Raw genomic sequence first — 6436 nt, 5'->3', positions numbered from 1 at the left:
TGTTTTTTTTTTTTTTTTTTTTTAAACTACTAAAGCCTTATAGGAAGCACGAAGTAAGTATATGCTGAAACAAGGTGACTGGACGCTGCAGCCACGGGATGACAGGCACCAATACCTGCTTTTCCATATTCAGAAGCAGCACTGTCATAGTCTGGCTTCCACTTTAAAAAACCAGTTTTCAGGCTAGAATGAAAGAAAAACACATTAAACAGAAGTTTACAACTGTACTTGTAGGTTAGAATTCTGCTTACAACTAACCCTGCGCACCACTAAAAAGAACAATAAAGGGAGGCCATCAGGTACAAACCCTCCATCTTGCTCACCTCCATCCAAACTTACCACAACAAACAGACCTCACCTCTCTACCTCCCACTGTGGCAGAAATGGTGAGCCTGTATTTGAAATGTCTATAGAACACCCAAATACAGAAGGGTTTCTTAACGCATGGTCCCCAGTCCAGAAACATAAGCATAACCTTGAAACTGGCTAAGAACACAAATTACTGATCTCACCCCAAATCCACAGAATCAGAAACCCTGAGGGTGAGTGCAGCCATCCTCCGTCTAACAAGCTGCAAGGTGCTCAATTACTGAGCCTGAAGCAGTGTACCAGCAGCATAGCGACCTGAGCAGCTCAGCAGCCAGCACAGAACACACGTAAATCAAGCATATGCTACACAAGGGCACAGAGAGATCCCCCAGGAGACTGTAGAGGAAGACAGAAAAAGGTATATGCCCATTCAGAGAAACAACAGGGAGTTAGCCAAAAGGCTGAAGAGCAGCTGTCAAAAAAGAGGAAGGATAATCAGAAAAAGCAGGACATCATGATGACCAAGAGAAGTTTCCTTCCATTCTGGTAATTGGCTTCACAGGCCAAATCAAAAGAAAATAAATTTTGAGTTCTTATCTTACCTTTTTAAAATAGTTTGGTTTTTTTTTATTGGTTGCTCAAAACATTACAATGCTCTTGACATATCATATTTCATACATAAAGTATTTTCAGACTTAAATTTTAAACTACCTCAGAGCTGTCACACTGGGGTGTGTATGATTGCTGAACACCATCTCAAATTCTAAGTTTCATTGAAATTCTAAACCTTACATATAAACAGTGCCAGCTTCATATGATCAGGGGAGTAAAATAACCAAAAGGAGACTCTCAGGCCCCTCAGAAGTACAGCCTCCATTTAGTGACAGCTGCACCAAAGGCTTAGAGAATCTAACTTTTAAGTGCCATTTATTTACCTGGTAAATACTTATTTAACATACTTAAAACTTATTTGACTCTATGCTGTAACAAGATTAAAATTTATAAGCAATTTTTCAAGCTTACAAATAATTTCATTGCTCAGAAAAATAAAATCCTTAAATTGCATGCAGTATGTCTACTCTAATTCACAAAATTGAGGAAATAGGCAATACAGCAAAATCCCAACCTTCCATCTCTACCCCAAAGCACTCATTACATTCAGTATTAATGTAAGCCCCACAAACAAGATACAATCATTCAAATGTCTAGTGTACTATGCATGCAAAGTACTGAAGACCCTCTGCATTTCGCTGAGCACCACTAATTAGAAAAAAAGAAAGCCCTATGGTTAATTTAGTGAAAGGAAAGTGACCACAACACTCGGAGCAACCAAGAGATCTTTTTGCAGCAGTGCAACAGAGGAGAAGAGAGAGAGAGAGAGAGAGAGAGAGAGGAGAACATGTATGCAAGGGAGACAGAGAGATCAAGAGAGAGAGACAGAACAAGAGAACAAGAGAGCAAGAGAGAGAGGGGCCCAGCAGGAGGGAGTTTTTATAGCCCAAATCTAAGGGGGCCTCTGGGTCTGCAAGCTGCCTTGTTGGCACAAGGTGGGGGTTGAGTGTTCAGCCTTGAGTGGGGGTTGAATGTTCAACTTTAACGCAAACAGGTGATAAAGGACCAGACAGAGGTGGCTTTGAGTGCGTGGGCCATCCTGCAGCTAACATTTGTTCAGCCTGCCCTGCAGATAACATAGTTCAGCCTGTTCTGCACCTAAAATTTATTGTGACAGTTAACCTGTTACAATTAATGGGTACTAATACTAATCTAACCAGATCCACTGGTTATTCCATGCCTAGAAAAGCTAAAGCTCAGGGTCATTCTTTAGCCTGGCCCCAACTACTCTCTGCTCCATTTCATCCCCTGGCACTGCAACCAGACTACCTGTGGTGCTTCCTGAACATGTGTTCAGGCTGGTGGACACAGTACATCCTGTGCACACAGTCATTATCACAGGGCTTTCTAAAGACTTTCTTACTTTCCAAGGCTTGCTCAGAAACCATCTCTATGAAACCTCCTGGAGTTTCCCCAGGCAGAATAAATCTCTCCCTGTTCCCCAAGCACAGCTAACAGCTTTATCATGATCCTCTCCACATACACCACTCTCATTACACTTTGTGGTCGGTTCCCACTGCCATGCGATACTACTGTGACCGACCACCTCTGCACCTAGAGACTCCCCATCCCCACACACTGCCCTGCAGCAATGCTTGAATTTTCCACAGTTTAAAAACTGGCTCTGCCTCTTTCATCTGTGCAGCCCTGGGGCAAATCACTAGGAGGCTTTTCTGTAGGTGTTTCCTCTTCTGCAAAACAAGAATCTCTATCTGGAAAGTTGTGTAAATCTCAGACTGTGAAATTATGTATGTGAAGCACCTAGCACGATGCACAAGGCAGACCCTTCATTATCGGTGGTTGCTAGATAAACCAAAGTGTAGGGGGGAGCATAAGGGGCCAAAAGGATTTGAGGACCAGGTGACAGAACAAGCTTAGGAAAGGACCAGGGAGCACAGTTCTGGATCCATGAGCAGCGTGCCCATGCCAGCGACTACAGGGTTCACTAGGGCAGCCCAGGGTTAACCCACAGCCCGGCCCCACCCTAAGGGACTGTCAGAGCAATAGCTCTCGCTGGGTGACGCTGTTCTCCCAAGGATACTGTCTACTGTCATCGTTGGGGAGAGGCGGGAGGTGCAGACCAGGGACGCCACCGCACACCCAGAAACACACATGCGGATGACAGCTCTCTGCCACCCAGACAGACCGACAGGGCCCAATGCCACTCGGACAGACCGACACGGCCCTCCCTCCCCGACAGACGGACAGGTCTCCCTGCCACCCGGACGGACCCACAAGGCCTCCTCCCACCCAGACACACAGGAACTCCTGTCACCCGGGCGGACAGACGGGCCCCTGTCACCAGGACGGACAGATGGGCCCCTGTCACCGGGACGGACAGACGGACCCCCCCCCCAGTCACCCGGGCGGACAGACGGGCCCCTGTCACTGGGACGGACGGACGGACCCTCCCTCCCGACCGGGAAGGCCGCGTCCTTCCACCCCNGCTGGAGGCCTTGCGGTGTCCCACGACTGCAGTGGGTAGCCCAGCTAGAATAGCATTTGTTCAGTGGCCCGTTTGCCCATGAGCGCCAATTCTGTGTCAGCCAGTAGCAGAACAGGCTGTGACCCTGCTACTGTCCCTCACTCAGGTGTTTCAAATTGAGAGGGTCAGGGTCACTTGCAGTGGTCTAGAGAAATGATAGTGTCGTGAGCAAGTTTGTCGTTAACAGACCAAATGGTGATTTTGATACCCACATAGGTATGTCCTGTGATGCCTACGCAGTCTGTTTCCCAGCCCTGGTGACCCTTCCTTACACCCGACTCGTTGCTGCCATAGTTTGGATCCATGGAAGTTTGAAACCTCAGACACACCCTGTCCAAGCCTGCCTCCCTGTCTCACCCTCGTGGGTGCCAGCACGCCATCCTCCCCATCTTCCTTTCACACACCTCCTGCTGAGTCTGTCTTCCCAAGGCCCCTGGGGGCTGAGTCACCTGCCTGTCACCTGAGTCACCCCGTCCTCACAGGTCTTCCAACTTTGCAACTAGCTGACCCTTTCCGAACACACCGGATCACTCACTTGTGGCTCCAGTGAGTTCCAAGTTGTCATCTCAGAGTAAAAGCCAGAAGCTGGCCTCCAGACCCAGCTCCTCAGGCCTCCCAGGGGCCCCACCCTGTCCTTGTCTTGGCCCTGTCCCCTCCTGCCCTGGCCACACTGGCCCTGCTATTTCTCAAGCATGCCCTTTGTCCTGGAGCACCTTCCTAGCAGCCTCTCTCTCTTGGCTGCCTGGGGTCTGTGTTCAAACCTAGCTTCCCACGTGCTGACATTCACTGCCCTGCGGGTCTTCACCCTCTGCCTGGCTCCTGGAGGACCTGGCAGCTTCTCCAGTGAGCTCATTTGTGTTTCAGTGGTCCCAGTCTCCTGGCTGGCTGCAGCTCTAGCACAGGCATGCCTGAATGCCTCCTTAGCAGGTGTCTAGGGCAAGGCCTTGAGCAGGTCAGCACAGTGACCAGCAGTGGGAGAAGCCGTGTCTGGCCTTTTCCACAGAGGATCTGCATTTTGGGCCAGGCCTGCCAGCAGCCAGCCTCTGCACCCCCCATGGGAGCCGTGGAGGAACGACCTGCACCCTCTTCACCTTTCATTCTCAGCAGCTGGCAAGGGTGGACCCAGGCAGAGCCAGCCATGTCGGCCTGAGAGTCCAGCAGGGAAGAAGAGGCAAGAGGCCCCAAGCCGGACGGGACTTCCTGGAGGCCACCTCCCCAGTTTGAGGCAATGAGGACATTCTCCATGCTTCCTTCAGCCTCTTCCGTTCCAACCTTTCAACAAACATTGTTGATAACTTCTTTTTATTTTCAAGTGCATTCAAAAAACAAGGCAAGAGAGTGAGTGTGTGAGAAAGACCGGCTGGGCCCACCACACATGCCCAGCCCCTTCCCTCAGCAGAGAACAGCATGGGCCTGCCTAGACTGAGCCCAGGATAGCTTCCAGGGCAGCCTGAGCCCACCTCAGGGCTTCCCCACCCTCCAGGCACCTGAGGGCGCAGGCCCCAGGTCACAGAAACCATGAGCCAGAAACTCTGGTTAGTGCTTTCTTATGTAAAGAAATAATAATAATGAAGGGCGACACAGAGACAAGGTGCAGAGGCAGGGAAGGTGGCAGAGCAGATGGCAGAGCGGCCCTTTGTCCAAGTGGCCATGTTTATTTATACCAATAGGTCACATTAGGTCATTAGTACCACACCACATTATTGTTTAGAGTATCAGTAAGGGTGCTTGTTCTGCAGTTACATTTCACAGTTACAATAGGCAACTCAGGAGCTTTGTGCAGCTCTCAAGAAGGTCCAGTGTCTGAAGTTACTGTGAGGCGGGCGGCTCCAGGAGCACCTGAGTTTGATGAAACATTGTGGTTATCTGGCAAGCAAGTTCCTCTATTTTTAGGAGCTATGTGCCTGCCTTCAAGGTGGAGGCTGATGAGGCTCTAGCACAGAGGCATCTCAGGGCAGGACACTGCCATACCAGCTACACATGGCACGTACATTAGCTCTGTTACTGGATCCTAAGAGAGACTGCAGGGCATTCTAAGGGTGGGAAACAGGGTGCCTGTTACGCCCCGGGAGTTTGCTCACCAGGGAAATGCTTCCCTGTACATTTCCATGGTCAGAATCCCTACATCTCCCCTTTCTTGTTTTTTAAGACCTTTCAGATGAATAATATTTGTTTTTTTTTAATGTCAGTGGAGACAAAAAATAGGGTAAAATTGGCAACAGCAAGCACAACATAATAATCCCAATATTAATAAAATGCACCTATGAATAATTGACCCATGTAAAGTTGGGTAACCAAGAAGTTAGACTATCCAATAAGTCTAAACCTCCATCATCTTGCCAGACCTTTTTAATGATATCTTTAAGGTAGTCTAACTCCTTTCAGATAGAACATCTATTGTCACTTAAATTGAAGCAATATCATTAAACTCCTGACATCCTTTATAATGTAATAATTACAATCAATTGCGGCCCGATTGTCAAGAATAGCTTGATGATGTTGTTTTTGTTCTACATTAAGCATATTAATTGTCATAGAGGTATGATTAATATTTTTACCATAGCACAGGCCAGTTTCAGAGTGGTTTTGTAAGTCCCAACAGCTAGTCCAGGGATACCCACTAAGGAAAATGTCGAAGAGTTAAATTTTGTCTTAGAAGGCTCACTGAATCATCACAGTTTTCATCAAAGGGAATAGACCTTAAAGGATATGTTGCACAGGATGGTGTTCTATTAAATCCTGTGGGGAAGGTAAGAACACAGTCAGTCTGCTAAGACAACAGTGGGTACCATGAGACATTTTTGCAAGTACGTAAAAATTTCAGCCAAGCGAACCCAGATATCATAATGGGTTTTAGAAGTCATGGAGTCTGATTGTACTGAATTTCCACAGCTGGCGTACAAATGCATTGAACATTTTGATGAAAAAGTCCATGGGATCTGAAAAATAAAGGACAAAAGGATTTCATAGTTCCATCTGTGTGAGCGTCACCACCCATCAAAGGTCCAGGAATCGTGGTGTGGCTGTGCA

At 47.9% G+C, this 6436-nt stretch overlaps 1 protein-coding gene and 1 long non-coding RNA gene across 3 annotated transcripts in view; one reads left to right on the top strand and one right to left on the bottom strand.

Moving 5' to 3' along the window:
• The window catches only part of Napg (NSF attachment protein gamma), a 21929-nt gene extending 20273 nt beyond the window's left edge, over positions 1-1656 (bottom strand). The window contains exon 1 of one of the 2 annotated variants that reach the window (XM_015506040.2): positions 116-1656. The gene's annotated coding sequence lies outside the window, so the exon portion shown is untranslated. The remainder of the gene's footprint in view (positions 1-115) is intronic. The other variant, XM_015506039.2, reaches the window with a different exon arrangement.
• The window catches only part of LOC125617880, a 10528-nt gene extending 7086 nt beyond the window's left edge, over positions 1-3442 (top strand). Inside the window, exon 3 of the long non-coding RNA XR_007349001.1 lies at positions 3432-3442. This is a non-coding gene — a long non-coding RNA (uncharacterized LOC125617880). The remainder of the gene's footprint in view (positions 1-3431) is intronic.
• The last annotated feature ends 2994 nt before the right edge of the window (positions 3443-6436 follow it).

This window comes from Marmota marmota, unplaced genomic scaffold, assembly GCF_001458135.2.
Source record: "Marmota marmota marmota unplaced genomic scaffold, marMar, whole genome shotgun sequence".
Classification (NCBI taxonomy): domain Eukaryota; kingdom Metazoa; phylum Chordata; class Mammalia; order Rodentia; family Sciuridae; genus Marmota; species Marmota marmota.
The sequence above is the reverse complement of the archived record's forward strand: the minus strand, read 5'-3'. Positions and strand labels throughout refer to the sequence as shown.